Genomic DNA, 17,410 nt, shown 5'->3' with positions numbered 1-17,410 from the left:
ATAGACCTTGGCGAAGTCTCTCCATGAGCAAGATGAGGCGGCCAGGATAGTCCCTAAGGGGACTTACGCACTACGGCTGACGTAAGTTCTGGGCTCCATGGGGACCCAAGGAAGAAAAGGCAATATCTCCCATGGGAGATGCACTCATGACCATCATTGTTAGTCCAGAAATACGTGGAGAGGCTCTTTTAGAGTTAATACAGGCTGACTTATACTCAAAATGAGGCGAGAGAATGAACTTAGCTTGCCGCATCAAAAGAAGCAAATAAAACCAGGAAAAGCATCTCTGCATGGAAAGTTAATCCAAAAATTATTTGCTGTAAACGCTATGGACTCTTTTTTTCTCACACACACAAAAGGATAGATTATCATTTGATTCGGACAGTTTAACTGTGCTAACTAAGGTTTTCAGGGCTCATTCAACTCATTTTATGAGTTATTTTTACAAAAACCCAATTACTTTAAAAATTGACTGCAAGCGTGCATACTTAAGAACTCCAAAAGCAGACAATTAGCGCTTATAAAACAGTGAATCATACTGCAAGGTGTCTCCTAAAGACTGACTGTTCTTTGTAGTTACTTTGGGGAAACTCTGATACTTACAAACTTGTAACTTGCAAGTTGTCAGGAATAGCAGCAAAACTATTTTTAGAGTGAAAACATGAACCCTGGCCACCACCAGCAGAGGGCAGTAACAGTTACCTGTCCTCATTTTAGTCTGAATACAGTTTTGCCCCTGACATTAGCCATTAGTCTAATGTGTGTTTATTATATTCACATTTAGTATGTAGGTACTTTTGTGAACGTTCTTTATTCCATTATCTCCAATAAATGCAGAATAGAAATAGGGGCGCCTGGGTGGCTCAGTCAGTTAAGCCGCGGACTTCGGCTCAGGTCATGATCTCACAGTTGGCGGGTTCGAGCCCCCCATCCGGCTCTGTGCTGACAGCTCAGAGCCTGGAGCCTGCTTTGGATCCTGTGTCTCCCTCTCCCTCTGCCCCACCCCGCCACTTGCACTCTGTCTCTCTCTTTCTCAAAAATGAATAAACCATTAAAAAAAATTTTTTTTAATGCAGAATAGAAGTAGAAACAATAGAAAACATGGAAGAAAATCATGTGCAGAAGACATTACTCACGGGCCCATAGGAACAATTCAGTATCACAAAAAGAACATGTGGAAAGAATTACTCTAATCCGTTGATAACATTTAGCAAACGATTAGGAAGAATAAACTACCCAATTGAAATTTTTACAAAAGGAGGGGAGGGCTTGGCAGGTGTAAGAAAAAAAGGCTAGTAGGTCGTGCAGCATTTCAACATGGTAAAAGGAGCAAGCCTCCAGGGCTTGCTGAGAAGACCTGATGACAACTGACAGATGCCCAGGCGTCTTTGGATATGCACACTGTGTAGGTCAGGGGTGCCGTGTCCACAGCAGATGGAGTAGCTGCGAATTTCTGCAAGAAGATTCCGTCCCACACAGGGCTGTGGGGCTCAGTGAGGGGAACAAGAGCTGAATTCAGCTCCCTTTACCACCTCAGCTCCTGACCAACCTGCAAAAACAAATTGATTGCTGGGTAACTCCGGGGCATGTGCCAATCATCCTGGAAAGGGGCCGTGTGCCCAACAAATTTTCCGCACAGTTGAAACTGATCTGATTTGGAAATGGGTATCAAGTAGAAGTTACACTGCTGAAGGGGAGCAGAAGATGTCACCCCTACGTATGCCACTTCGGCATAAGGATTATTTGGAGCTGAACGCACCCGAGAAACAGCGGGAGCAACAACGTTGCCCTGACCTCCCCTTTTCTTCTGGGAAGCAAGAGATAAAAACTCCCTTGTGAAAAATGTCCTCTCGGTATCAGGAGGAAAGAAACATTCTTATCACCAGAGAGGAGGCTGGGAAGATTCTGTACACACAGATCTTGTGAAATAAATTCTCGTCTTCCTTTGGCTTCCCCAGGTGACTTAATTACTTTTTCATAATTGTCTGCCTTTGTTCAGCTTGGTATAAAATAATTTACATTTCGCCACTTCTTTGAGTATTTGGGTTTTTGTCTGTGTGTGGAGGCTTCCATGTACATGTAAAAATAAATGCATGTGCTTTTCTTCTGTTCATCTGTCTTATGTCTGGAGACCCAGAAGGGGAGAGGTTAAGTTTTGCCTCCCTTACATTAGCAACGAGGAAAAGACCCTATCTGATTTTAAAGGTCTCAGAAGAATGGTTTGTTCACCTATGGGATGACAACACATTGGAGGACCATAGCCATAAACTTCTCCTAGCCATTAGAACCTACATGGGGGAAAAAAAGCCTTATTAACAGCCTTTTATGACCTGGTTGGTTATATGCATATATGGTCACCAATATTCTCTCCTTGGATGCCTACACTTGCTGCTTCTCCCATTCAAGTGCGATCTATTTCCTCTCGCTTTGAATCTGGACTGACCTTGCACCTTATTTCACTTGTTTTCATTTCTGTCCATGTCGGAATGCAACAGAAATGACATTCTGGGTCTTCTGAGCCCAGGATTTAAGAGATTGGCAGCCTCAGCTCGCTCCCTCTCTCTCAGGAGCCAGCTGCCATGTGAAAAGCCCAACTACACGGAGATCGACGTGCTGTGAAGCATCCGGAGCCAGCAGTGTGGACAGATCATAGGGAGGAGAGCCAAGACACCTGGCTGGTGCCCCCAGCCCGTCAGCCAACGGAATGCAGACACACAACCAGCTCCAGGTATGACCAGCAGGAAACCCACCAGATAACCCGCAGAATCATGAAATTATAAGAAACTGCTTTTGTTTTAAGCCTGGAAGTTTTGGGGTCGCTCATTTTGCATTTCTGTAATGACAAATGTGAAAACAAAACCAAAAACAGATGCCTATATGAGATTTCCTGGGAAGGTCAGCAAAAAACCCAAAGGGGAGGTAACAAAGGTAAGAAGAAAAATTTCGAGTCGAACTTTTGAAAACGGAGCGGGCTATGTTGTCACTGGAGAGACAAGACAGATGACCATGGCTGTGGGCTGTTGGAAGGGATTCCTCTCGGGTATAGGACAGTGGCATAGATCAGTGGTTTTCAATCTACTTCAGTCATGGAACTCCAATAGACACAATTGACAAAATACTATTTTATTAGTAAATTCTTTTTAAGTTTAAAGCATCCCTTTCACTTGTTAAAAGCGCCATCGATGAGATCAATACATGAATTTTAATGAAAACAAATTGTAATGGCATCTATACTTATAACCTCAATACCCACTTCTTTTTTTTTCCTTTTTAAAAAAAAATTTTTTTAACATTTTATTTATTTTTGAGAGACAGAGAAGACAGAGCATGGGCAGGGGAGGGGCAGAGAGAGAGGGAGACACAGAATCCGAAGCAGGCTCCGGGCTCCGAGCTGTCAGCACAGAGCCTGACGCGGGGCTCAAACTCACAAACTGTGAGATCATGACCTGAACTGAAGTCAGACGCTTAACCAACTGAGCCACCCAGGTGCCCCTTTCCTTTTTTTTTTTTTTTTAATATGAAATGTATTGTCAAATTGGTTTCCGTACAACACCCAGTGCTCATCCCAACAGGTGCCCTCCTCAATGCCCATCACCCACTTTCCCCTCCCCCCACCCCATCAACCCTCAGTTTATTCTCAGTATCCACTTTATTTCTATATGTTACTTTGAATGCGCCATATCCTGAAAATTCTAATTAACCTAGAAGTACACGGAGAGGAACTCAAGTTCAGGGATTTTGCCCCAAAGTAAAGGAAAACATCCCCAAACATCCCAGGACATGGTAGCTGCTCAATTAATGCTTCCTAAGTGTGTAAAAAAGGAGGAGACCTTAGGAATAGAGTTCCTGGTCAGGTGCCTTTTTCCCAAAATGATCATTTTCATGGCAGATAGCAGTGATGAAGATCTCTCCAGTGGACGTGGTCCCAATCCGATTCTCTTCACTCATTTGCTTAGTTCTAGAACCATCTAAGGGAGCAGGCCCCTCTTTTTTTTTTTAAATCTATTTGAGGTGTAAGAAACTCTCAGCCTCCCTTTTCTGCTTCTTTACCAGGAAGGTCGGCTTCCAGGCAGTGGAGACCAGCACCTTAATCAGCCTGTTGTTCCTCGTCTTGCTTGAACACAACCAATAGAGCTGTTTTTATTATCTTTGCCCTTTTTTCCACCCCCCGCAAACCGCACTTGACGCCTCTTCCCAAAAGAGATAACTTCATTCATTTCATTTTCACTAATTCGAATTGAATTTCATTCATTTTAAATTGTGGATGCTTGGGTGTTACACCCAAATCAGTGGCCTTACTTTATAGCCTCCTGTGCTAAGAATCTCTGAATAGTGATTTTTGTTTCACTGCAGCTGACAATACTAATTATTGGGTACCTGTTTTGTGGAAGGATGGAGCTGGTGTTCACAATCGGAGGCAGTGGGTTCTTTCTGCGGTGCTTGGTCTCAGCCTTTGAGACAAGACGGATACAGAATCGCTTGGGGGTCACTGTAGCTGACTTGGTATTTTTAGCTGAAGCTATTTTTACTGAGGATGCTCTATCAGCATCGGCAGATGTAGCGTCCTGTGATGTAAAATGGCTCCACCGATGAAACATATTTCTCCCCCTTCCCCTGCCACTTGCCGAGACTCGGGTGGCTGAAGGAGACACGGGGGAAGGGAGGAAGAAAATGCAAGAGACAGCAGCTGCAAACATAATGACCTCCAGCAGATTGCTAAGAGGAGGTCCTTCTGGGCCAAGTCGGAGTCTCCATGATCTTGGAGGAGGTTTCCTGGAATCTTTTGCTTTGTCAACCCATCTGCCCTCCCCACCGTCCTCCCCGGCACTGGGTGCGTTATCTCTTTTAAATGCTGCTTATCACTTTGCATGGCAACTAAGAGTGTATGTGCTGCGTGCTCACATGTGCCCTGAGCTCCTCGAGGGCGGGACTCTGTCTGGGACCACCCGTGTCCCTAGCTTGGTGGGTATGAAAGAAATGCTGGCTGGAAGGATTCTCAATAGTGCCCTTTCGCTTGCCCTCAATCCACGGTTGGCAGCGTGAATCCCGTTTCAGATAGCACCTTAATATCAAAGCACTTGAAACTCAAAGCCAACAGTAGGGTCCTAAAATCTGCATAAATATTTATCCTGTGATTCATTAAGTGCTTGATCTTTTGAAGGTTTGCCCATTTCCTTGCTCACGTTTGGTCCTTGAAAACAAGTAGTTACATGCAATTATTGTTTGGTGGATAGAGTTTTAAGAAAGTAAATATACATATAGCCCCAGGCCTTCTGGCTTTAGAATATAAGCATGTGATCTTCGCACACCCCACTGGGGGGCCCTCTCCGAAGGCTCCTCACGGCCCCAACCCGGCTCCCTCTGGCAACGTCCACGGACACCTGTTCAGTCACACCCTTCCTTCTTCCTCTTCTCTTTTTCCTCCTCCCTTCGGAAGATCACATCCCCCTCCTTTTACTGCCTCAACTCTGCCAATTCTTTTTGTAAGACACTCCTTCCTCTAACTGTTCTTGTTACCTTGACTTATTCCACCCTGTCAGACAAGAGAACATCTATCGCCACCCTTTCCCCACTCCCTTTCTAAGGTAAGGGGGGAAAAAGCCTTAACTTAGAGATGAAGAGCGAAAAAATAGCAACTGTGTTAAAAAAAAATCCATGTGTTTTCACAAGCAATGATATGACAATAAATAGTGCCACTGATCTTTTTTTTAATGTTTATTTTTTTTTTTTAATTTTGAGTTTTTGAGACAGAGAGAGACAGAGCATGAACGGGGGAGGGTCAGAGAGAGAGGGAGGCACAGAAGCAGAAGCAGGCTCCAGGCTCTGAGCTGTCAGCACAGAGCCGGATGTGGGGTTTGAACTCGCGGACCGCGAGATCATAACCTGAGCCAAAGTCGGTCGCTCAACCGACTGAGCCACCCAGGTGCCCCGATGTTTATTTGTTTTTTAAGAGAGAGACAGAACACAAGCAGGGGAGGGGCGGAGAGAGAGGGAGACACAGAATCCGAAGCAGGCTCCAGGCTCTGAGCTGTCAGCACAGAACCCGATGCGGGGCTCGGGCTCACAAACTGTGAGATCATGACTTGAGCTGAAGCCTGACGCTCAACCGACTGGGCCACCCAGACATCCCGGCCACTGATCTTTAAAACCCAGAAATGTCCTTCAGAATCAGCTCAGTCTTTATCCATCTCCTCAGCCTCGTGAGGGGAAAAGCGACTCCTTTTCAATTGCCAACAGAGTTTACACTTAAAAAAAAAATTACTCCGTAGTTTCTTTCATTTTCATATTTAAAAATTCCTGGTAACACAGTGGTATTTTTCTTAGTGCTTTTGTTTGTCAATAGCTAGCATTTTAACTACATGTAGATAGAGGGAAGACTGGTCTCAAAGACCAGCCTGCAAATTCTTAAAACATTGTTTCCATGGAGAACTGTGTCCTAAGGTCCAGAAAAACTGATTGAAAGCATACTTTCCCAACACGGTGTTTGCGATGTGGGTAACAGTCCATGGTGATTAGTCTTTGTATTCGGAAAAATCGGTTGTGCTGCTAATTCCTAACTTTCTTCTTGTGTGGCCATTTCATACGGGTAATTTACTCTATCTGGCTTAGCTTCCACTTTACTTGATAATCTTTTTTGAGATTTGAAACAATTTTTCTACATTCAGCGACCTAATCCCTCAGTGGCACACACATGCACAAAAATCATATCAAATAGTCAGGGACTTGGAATATTGAACCTTATTAGATATCCATTTTATTCTGCCATATGGTCACCCATTATTTAAAAAAGGGAAACCACAGACATAAAGCAAATTCCTTTCTATTCTACTACAGACTGGATTTTTGGTATTCATGGTTTCTGAGTAATGTGCCTATTTACACTAATTTACTTTATGCTTAATTTACATAATTATTATATAATTATTATATTAATGTGTGTATTTGTATCCATAATCATATATGTACTTGACTATATATCTTATTTTTATTTGTGGTTTTCTCTTCTATGTTATAAAGGGTGAACTAAAAAATTACAGTTGAATAAAGATCTCATTTGTCATTGACAAAATAATTTATGAAATTGTATGCCACTCTCCTGAGAGGCTGGAGCAGGAGGGACAACCTAGTTGGTCCCACAAAGCCTGAGGTGGGTGCTTCTGGCCCAAATTCTAATGTGCTCAGCCAGAACACAAATACTGGAAGGTGTTGTCCTGGAAGGTAAGCTGAGCTAAAAGCTGGGAAAGTAGGTCTAAGGCACATTGCCCGTGAAGAAGACCAGGAGAAAACCAGGAGCTGAGGTTCAGAGTTGGAAAGGAGAGGGTGAGGGGGCTCTGGGGAGGTAGGAATTCAGTTTCTGGAGATAAGCGTGCCAATGCCTGTATCCTGGGGCCATTTAAAGGGGCCAGAGACCTTGAGTTTTTCCCGAGAACTCAAATTTGGTTTAACATTTTAAAATTGACCAATGAAAGTAAATATATCAAGAGTCTAAGAGAAAATATATGATCATCTCAACAGATAGAAAAAAACATTTAGAAATCCATCCACCCATCCACCCATCCACGATAAAGTGTTCCAACAAACTCAGAAGGGCACTTCATCAACTAGATACAGTGTATGTATGAGAAACCTACATCTAACCTCTTAATGGTAAAGGACAAAACAGGAATGTATGTTTAACCACATGTATTCAGTACCCTACAGGAGGTTCTAGCCAGTGCAATAAGGACAAAAGAGATACAAAAGGTATTACGATTTGAAAGGAAGAAGTGAAATTATCTGTCAATTCACTAATGACATGCCTGTGTTGAAAATCCTAGGAAATCCACAGAAAATGTGTTTAGAACTAATATGTGCATTTAGTAAACTTGCAGGATACAAGATCAATATACAGGAAATCAGTTACATCCCCATACAGTAGCAACAAACAATTGGAGATTACAATTTTTTTTAATTGTTTATTTACGAAAAATTTTTAAAGACCACTTATAATACTAACAAAAATATGAAATATTTTGGGATTTATCTTTGAGAAGACGTGTAGGATCAGTTCATTGAAAATGTCAAGATATTGCTAAGAGAAAGTAAACATCTAGACAAATGGAGATATATACCATGTTCCTGGGTCAGGAGACTCAATAGCCTTGTCTATTGCGATAGTGGTGGATGTACAGTAATAGTTCAGAATGTCAGTTATCCTAAAATTGCTCCATAGATTCAATGCAGTCCCAGTGGACTTTTTTTGGTAGAAATTACTAAGCTGATGATATAGTTTATAAGGAAATACAAAATATGTAGACAATTAAAAAAAAACTTTGGAAAGGAACAAAGTTGGGTGACTTATACTATTTGACTTCAAGGCATATTGTAAAGCTAGAGCAATCAATACAGAACAGTCCATAACAATAAACGAACTGATCAATGGAGAAGAATAGAAATAGATCCACACACATATGGTCATTTGTTTTCTTCAAATTTTCAAATGGAAAGGGCAATTCAGTGGAGACAGAATAGTCTTTACAACCAATGGTGCTAGATAATGGTGCTTCATATATCCATATGAAAGAAAAATTAACCTTGATATGTATCTTTCTCTCTCTATATATAAAATATATAAATTAATTCAAAATTGATAAATCTAAATATCATGTAATATAAAATGGTAACTGTAAAACTCCTAGAAGAAGTAACAGAGGAGAAAATATTTGTGACCATGGATTAGGCAAATGAAAAATTGATAAAGTGCACATCATCAAAAATGATTTCTACTCTTAAGGAAGTTAAGATAATGAAAAGATGAACCATAGCATCCAAACCATATGTGGCGAATCTCAAAAGCACAAGTATAAGAAAAATAGCCCAATTTAAAATTGGGCAAAAGATTTGAATGGACCAAAGAAGACATATGAGCGGCAGATTTATGCATGAAATGATACCCCGTAGAATCAGTCACTAGGAAAATGCAAAATAAAGCTGCACACCCTTATCAGAATGTCCAATGTTTAAAAGTCTGGGAGTTGATGAGGATACAGAGGACTGGAACTCTCATTCACTGCCATTGGGAAGGTAAATGTTACACTCAATTTGGAAATACATTTTGACAGTTTTTTTTTAAGTTTTTATTTTAAGAGAGAGAGAGAGAGAGCGTGCGCACAGGTGGGGGAGGGGCAGCGAGGGCAGGAGAGAGAGAATCCCGAGCAGTCTCTGTGCTGTCAGTGCAGAGTCCCATGCAGGGCTCGAACTCGCAAACTGTAAGATCATGACCTGAGCTAAAGTCGGCTGACAGTTTCTTAAAAAGATGAAAATACACCTACCATATGATCTAGCCATTCTATTTCTTGTTATTTATTTAAGAGGAATGAAAGCATATGTCCAGACAAAGATTTGGACACATATGTACATTTCAGTGTTTTAGGTAACAAGCAAAAACTGGAAACAAGCCGGATGTTCATCACGAGAGGAAGGCACAAGCAGCTGACAGCATGTCCATATAATAGAACAGTGCTCCGTAGAGACCTGAGACACACTATTGTTACGTGCAACAACATGGCTGGATCCCCGAATGAACACACCGAGTAAAAGAAGTTGGACACACACACAGGAAGAGCACTTCACGTGTAGATTTCATTTGCCTAAAATGGTAGAGACTGCAAATTAATCTCTAATGACAGCAAGCAGATCAGCGATTGCCTGGTGTGAGGGGAAGGGCTGGGGCGGGGCGGGGTTGGGGGGGAGGCATGAGAAAACATTTGGAGGTGATGATTATGTTCCCTAGCTTGATGGTGGTGATAGCTTCATGAGTGTTCACCTGTGGCAAAATTTATGAAATTTTGTAATTTAAAATTTGGTTTAATGTTTATTTTTCAGAGACAGAGATAGAGACAGAGTGTGAGCTGGGGAGGGACAGGGGGAGGGGGAGGCACAGAATCCAAAGCAGGCTCCAGGCTCTGAGTTGTCAGCACAGAGCCGGACGCGGGGCTCGAAATCATGGACCATGAGATCATGACCTGAGTCGAAGTGGGACACTTAACTGACTGAGCCACCCAGGCGCCCCTGAAATTCTATAAATGCATGCCAGTTTGTGTATCAATAAAAAGGTTTATGTCACATGGAAAAATCTCCAAAATATGTTTTTATGTGAAAGAATTGGAAGGTTTATAGGAGTATGTATACTTCATTAGTACAGGCTTGTTCTCCTATTGTTAAGATAGATGATAGATAGATAGATGATAGATAGATACATAGATACACAGATAGGTAGATAGATAAATGATAGATAGTCAGTCTGGTCATTGAATGTAATTTCTGGAGAATTCACAAGACACTGCCAACAGTAGTTCTTTCTGAGTAAAGAGCACTGAGGTTTTGGGGGGGGGGTGTTGGTACAGAGGACAAAGATTTCTTCATTCTGTACTGTTCTTTACCATTTGAAGGTTTTATGTGGTTTATATATTACCTTTATTTTAAAAATTCTTTTTCATCAGAAAAAAGGTCTGGAAAGAATTGGGCAAAAAAAGAAATATTTCAAGAGTAATTTCTGCCCTAAAGGTAAATGGAAGAGTGGTTAGCATTTAATATCTATATAGATATCTGTAAAGCCTGATAATCCTACACCTTCTGGAATCCAAATTTGTGTGTTGCTAAATTGCAAGAAATTTTAAACATTTGTAAAAGCTGCTGCACATAGCTCGTGGTGGAGACTGCTTTTTGTCCCCTAATGTTTGTTCTCTCATTGTGGCACAGCGATGGAATTTTAACAGCTCAGAATAATAGATAACTGCCTTTCCCAGCTTCGACTCCTGCCCTGCCAGCCTCTGTCCCTCTTCCCCCAGCCCACCCCCACCCCGTCACTATCTTCCCATCCACTCCTTCTCTTCCTTCCCCACGGAGACCTCACGGTAGTCAGATGTTGTGCATGATAGCTGAAGGCTCCCAGGATGAATGTCCCAAGAGATACTGGCAAAAGTCTCATTTCTGTTTCTTCCTACCTGGGAGATCACACGGCATCACTTTTGCCACTTTCTAAAGGCCTGGGCAGGTTCAAGGAGAGGGGCTGTATCTCTGCCAGTTTCTGTTGGTTTTTTTAAAAATATTTTCTTAAGTTTATTTATTTTGAGAGAGAGAGAGAAGAGAGCACAGGCGGGGGAGGAACAGACAGAGGGAGAGACAGAGAGAATCCCAAATAGGCCCTGCACTGTCAGCACAGAGTCCTATGAGGGGCTCAAACTCACAAAACATGAGGTCATGACCTCAGCTAATCAAGAGTTGGATGCTTAACCGATTGAACCACCCAGGGCCCCTCTATGCCAGTTCTTGATGGGAGTGTCTGGGGATTTGTGGGTATGTCTTAGAACCATCACAGAGACCCTTTGTCTAAAGGGAGTGAATACCCCTTTTCTCTTCCTTATCCTTCCCTCCATCCTGCTACCTGCAATGTGGCTTTTACCATCCTGGACCGTGAGGTGAGGCCAGCACCCACAGAGCAACAAGATGGAGGGAATCTGGGTCACTGTGAACCATCACGCCGGCCCTTTACCGCCTACTTGGACTCCTACTTCTATTTTGTTTCAGAAAATGTTATTCTGAGTTTTCCATCACTCACAGCCAAATCTAACCCGTGCTGATTAGCAAGGTCAGCAGGACTAGACAACGAAAACCTTAAAAAGATCAGGGAGTAAGAGCAATCCTATAAAAACGCAGGAAAAATAACATTCCACTAGCCTACCACCCTTGAAAACCGAAGTTATTGTTATGGCTTTGTAGGGGGAAATCTCATATTCTACTTTCTGTAGGTAGTCAAGGGGTCAGCCCTACAGAACCAGAGTGATGGATGTGAATTGCAGTGCACGTGGTAGGTGAGTGTGTGTGGGGGGGCGGGGGGGTCCGTCTACCTTGACCGGGGTGAAGCTGGGTGCCTGGTACACGAGCCTCCTCTGGCTTATCTCCTTAGATCCTTTGATGAAAACTCTCACAGATTCTCAAGTCAGAATACTTCCAGGGGCGCCTGGGTGGCTCAGTCTGTTAATCGTCTGACTCGCGGTCATGATCTTGCGGTTTGTGAGTTCGAGCCCCACGTCAGGGTCTGTGCTGACAGCTCGGAGCCTGGAGCCTGTTTCAGATTCTGTCTCTCTCTTTCCCTTCCCCACTCGCACTCTCTCTCTCACTTTCTCTCTCAAAAATAAACATTAAAAATTATTAAAAAAAAAAAAAAAAGAATACTTCCAGTGAAGCCGGCAATCACCTCTTAATCCAAAGCAGTGTTTAGCATCTGTGAATGAGATTTGGGGCAGATTCCAAGGGCTGCTTAAAGTTAAGGAATTATTGAAGGGAGGGAATTGTATGATGAGTAGCTACATACAATACTTATATGAGTAACACAGTATAACCCACTCCCACCAGGATTACATTTTCCTACACAAAATATTCCCGCAGTCACTTTTTTTTTTTTTTTTTTTTTGAGAAGAACTTTTCAGAGCCCGTCTATCCTCTGACCGTTTATCTTTTGGGGTTTTCCCGTGTCTTATATCCTTTTGGGTGATTTTTTCGGAATCAAGGTGTCTGGTAGAATTAATTCTGATGCATTTTAATGCCACTCTTCATTGTTAGTCATTCTCAGAAAATTATAAATATTTCATGTTGGGTATTGCCAAATGTTACGCATCATGGTTCTACATGAATAATCTCTTGCTGATAATTGCTAGTGAGGCTTATGGTCTTCCGACTTGCTAGAGTTCATGGAGATTTATTGACTTAGAGCTAATTAAATTGCTGCCTGCTGCTTTTGAAATTCTGCCACAGAAACATGCCTGTCATTAGCACAGCCTTTGTGCAGGAAGCCTGAGTTGGATTGAGACACAGACATTTTTCCTAAGTGCTTGCTGGGGCTGGGGGTGGGGAAATGGGATGGCTTCACAGGGACTGAGGTTGTATAAAAAATGTAACCACGGGCACCGTTTTGCTGTTTCGTGTTTGTGTGTTTACTTTTGGTTTTCTGAGATTTTCGAAATGTATGCTTAAACTTGCTACATTTCCTTTCCAGAATTTCTCTACAAATGGGAATTCTGTTTGCTGGCCAGCCATCCTGATTTCTTTTGATGTATAACTTTTAGGAGCATTTTTATTTTTAAAATGTTTTCCAAGTTTATGTATTTCGAGAGAGACAGAGACAGCAGGGAGAGAGAGAGGAGGGAGGGAGAGAGAGAATCCCAAGCAGGCTCCACGCTGCCAAGCACAGAGCCTGATGAGGGGCTTGAACTCACGAACCGTGAGATCGTAACCTGAGCTGAAACCAAGAGTCGGATGCTTAACTGACTGGGCCACCCAGGTGCCCCTTATGAAAAAAATTTAAAACCAATATATTTTGCTGCAAGATTGTGAATCCATGAATAACTTGGGATAATTAGAGAATTTGCAAATACGTGAATAATTTGTGAATATCTGAATAATTTGGGATAAAACAAAATACATAGGTTTTTGATTTAGGATATGACTGAAGAAGCTTTCGGAGTAGAACTAACCATCCTTCATGGCCACATTAGACCTATGATGTCCCTTCACATCAAATCTGTCGGAGGAGAACTGATCAAGAAGCCCAGTTGTGGCCTGGAACACGACCGCCTTCTACCACTGCCCAGTTATGTGGCCGCTTTGTCGGTTGTATGTCATTTCATGTCCCCTGCCTCAGTTTCCTCCTCCAGGAAATAGTGATCGCAATCGTACTATCCCATAAGGTGGTTGTGAAGATTAAGAGACCACCTGTTCACAGGCTTTAAGATGGTCAGCAAATGTTGGTACTATTTTTATTTTCATTGTTATAATTCTAGTAATAAGACTCACGTATATGCTGAACTTGGGCGTTTAAGAAGTTTTCCACCTGCCGTTTCATTTGACCTCAACCGCAGGGAACTCAGTTTTGTATTACTTTTATGATTCTGTTTTAGAAACGAGATCTAGATTAAAAGGTTAAGATTAAAAACGTTAAGAATTTTTTTGAGAGTCTAACAACTACTAAGTGGTAAAACTCACATCGAGCTCTGCTCACTCCAATCTTCCCCAGTTATTTACTACATGGCTGTGTTTTTCTCATAGTATCATTGAATTTAGAACTGGAGGAGGTGCCAGAAAACATTTATTCAGACTCCCTGATTGTAGAGGTGGGGAAAATGAGGCTCCCCCAAAAGTGAAGATTTGCCCAAGATCACATATTTTGGAGAAGACCCAGATTTCTTGATTATCATCTAAAAAGCCTTTTGCCACAACCCTTATCAGGCAATAGAAATTCCAGTAAAGCGCTGAGGACGCGGTGATAACATTCCCACATGAAGAGTAAGGTTTCCCTTCAGCAGTTTGAGAATTTTCGTTATCATTACCGTTCTGCAAGCTCACTGTTGTGAGGCAACGGGCAAATTACAAGGCAAATAACATCCTTCCCATCGATGAGTTCTGGTCATACCCAGAGGATCCCTTTAACTTCTGCTTTGTAGCACTTTGGTTTTGTCTCCTAGTAATTTCTCCCTTTTCCATGGGGAACGAAGGATCCCACGGTGGCTGCCCTGCCTCACTGTCATTACGCTCGTGTTTAGCGTTTCCGTGGACTGTGAGGTGTGACCACAACGCAATAAGGCTAATCTTCACATGCAGCTTCTGGAAAGCAAAGAGGAATCAGGATGTCGGGTAGCACACGTCATCTTGCAGCCTCGGTGGGACAAGTGCATGCAGTTTAGTGGTGGCAACTTTGTTACGCGTGTTACAACAAAGGAGAAATATCATATTTTGTGTGAAGTCAGCTCTCCAAGCCCGGCCCTGTGTTATGGGAACGAGAGGGAGGAGGTAATTTCAAGATAGGAAATCTGTCTATCGCGATGGCTGAAGGGGTGATAGAACGACTCACCGGAAAGATTTTTGGGAAGGGCTTTCTCTCCCAAGTCCTTACCAGACCACTCTCTCCTCTGATGCAGGGAACCTGCATATTCTATTTGATTCTTGTCCTTCTCCATATCCTACCTGATTCTTTTACAGCGCTGGTCACAACTTTAAATTACTTGTTTATTGTTGCAATAAATATTCTCACCTTCCAGCTCGATTTTAAGATGCATGAAACTAGCTGACATTCAACTCGTAAATTCAGTGCCCAGAAGATGCTTCGTAAACACGTGCTGAATGGATGTATTTGGTTTGGCCAATTAGATTGGATAACCGAGATCCTTGCTAAGGGTTAAAGTGAACTAGCACATTTCAGGAAAACAATTTAAGATGGTATCAGGGCGCGACCACAAAATAGCAACTGATGGTTTTAAACCAGCAAATCTGTGAATGAACATTTGTCCTAGTAGGTGCCGTTTCAATGTCAGAGGTAGCCTAACCTTTGAAAGCAAAGTAAAATTGGCATAAAGCCACTCCACGTGCTGTGATTTTTCTGAGTCCCTCCAACTCTCTTGGGGTTTGGGCAGAGGACCCTGGTTCTTGGTCACCTCTGGATCACCTTCCGTTTTTGCTGAGTCGTTTAGCTCGTGGGAATCTGTACGGCAAGTACTCTCCTTTCCTTTGTCCTCCGCTGCCACAAACACACAATGCTCTACTCTCCTCCAACGTCAAATTCCTGCTCGATCCTTCTTTAGCAGCTCAGCAGTTTCCGGCCAAGCTGTGTCTTAGAAATTTTACCATAAATCCTAAGCTACTTTTCAAGGTATTTTCACAGGCAAAAATAGTTCTATCCCTAAGAGCCATTCTGGGGCTGTTAAAATAATTTGTTGTCTCACCTTGCTGCATTGAAGTTCATGTGGTTATGAGCAACAGAATCTAAATGAAACTAAGAAAAGCAGGTTAAGGAATTTTTGTAAGGGTGGTGTGGTTTCTAACGGAGCTGAACTGAATAACCAGGACTTGGGAAGTTGTCTCATAATAAAAACAAGTAGTTTCTAGGGCTCCTGGGTGGCTCAGTCGGTTAAGTGCCTGACTCTTGGTTTTGGCTCAGGTCGTGATCTCACGGTTTGTGGGTTCGAGTCCTGCATCAGGCTCTGGGCTGACAGCACAGAGCCTACTTCAGATTCTCGGTCTCCTCTCTCTCTCTGCCCCTTCCCTGCTCTCTCTCTCAAAATAAATAAACATTAAAAAAATGAAAAATAAAAACAAGTCGTTTCTGAGGATCATAGACAATTCCCACAGAAGGGGAAATCTACGAGCTGATCAGACACCCCCAGAAATGTCTGTGATGTGACCTGCTGAGTGTACAAGATCTCTGCCCATTTCGACGGGGGGGGGGGGTCCCTGATTATAGAACACTTCACGGTATGCACGTAACTTTTACATATAACCATTTTCAGATTTTTAAAAAGCATAATCATTGTGTCACTTGGTAAAAAAAAAAAAAGAAATGAAGAAAGAAAGAACTTTACTATTCAAGTGAGACGTGGATGAGAAAAAAAAATTCCCTTTTATTTATTTTAGAGAGAGAGAGTGCACGAGCAGGTGCGTGCACAAGCAGGGGAGAGGAGCAGAGGGAGAGAGAGAAAGAGGGAGAGAGAGAATCCTAACGGGTCCATGCTCAGCATCGAGCCTGATGTGGGGCTCACCCCCATGAGCCTGGGATCATGACCTGAGCTGAAATCAAGAGTTGGATGCTCAACTGACTGAGCCACCGAGGCGCCCCCAAATAATTCACCTTTCAAACTAATAATGCCAGAAATTATATTGACCTTTGAAGCGACCATCTTAAAAGCCCAATATTTATTCTGTGCTGCTATTCTTCGCATTTGTGTGTGTGTGTGTGTGACACTACATGCCCCTGTGAGACATGTAATAGATATTTCACTCCTACAAAACTTGAGATATAGTGTGGAGACGCTGACAACGTGACTCCAGCTTTGGCCCCCCTGCTTGGTCTCCCCTCTGGCCCACGCATGGTGCCACTTGAGCTAACTAGCCGAGATCCTCGAGAGCACATGTAGCTTTTCTTTCTCTCCTGTTTTCTTAATAGGCTTTAATTCTTGAAAATGGCATCAAACGTGGCTTTGGGATAGGTGCCCGCCGTGCCAATACAGCTGAACTGTGGCAGCCATCAGTGCCAGCCCATCACCAGTAGCATCATGCGCTCAGGACTCGCATGGTGTCAGTGCCTCTGGGGACAGGGAAGAGGCGCACCAGCACAGAGCCACAGCAGCCGGTCACCTTGCACGGAGTGTGGGGCTTGACGACCTTGTTCGCCCAGCAGCCTCACCCGCACAAGGACGACGGAGGGCTTGGCCAGGGAAATGGCCCCAAGGATGGCAGCGGCTACCTCCCCAGAGCCCTTAACACCCAGACCCACGTGTCCGTTGTAAGCTCTGACGGCAACAGTTGCCTTGAACCTGGTCCCCTGGACGGCGCGGGTCTGCTTTTACGCGGACATAATCTTCAAAACCTCATCCTTGAGGGA

General features: G+C 43.0%; 1 long non-coding RNA gene across 1 annotated transcript in view; it reads left to right on the top strand.

The window, feature by feature from the left end:
• Nucleotides 1-9,692, top strand: part of LOC109277230 (uncharacterized) — a 29,342-nt gene extending 19,650 nt beyond the window's left edge. Inside the window, exons 2-3 of the long non-coding RNA XR_008421567.1 lie at nt 2,568-2,728; nt 9,405-9,692. This is a non-coding gene — a long non-coding RNA (uncharacterized LOC109277230). The remainder of the gene's footprint in view (nt 1-2,567; nt 2,729-9,404) is intronic.
• The last annotated feature ends 7,718 nt before the right edge of the window (nt 9,693-17,410 follow it).

The sequence above is a fragment of the Panthera pardus genome, unplaced genomic scaffold, assembly GCF_024362965.1.
Source record: "Panthera pardus isolate Hobbes unplaced genomic scaffold, ASM2436296v1 HiC_scaffold_13, whole genome shotgun sequence".
In the NCBI taxonomy this organism is placed as follows: domain Eukaryota; kingdom Metazoa; phylum Chordata; class Mammalia; order Carnivora; family Felidae; genus Panthera; species Panthera pardus.
Note: the sequence above shows the minus strand (reverse complement) of the source record. Positions and strands in the feature narration are given on the sequence as shown.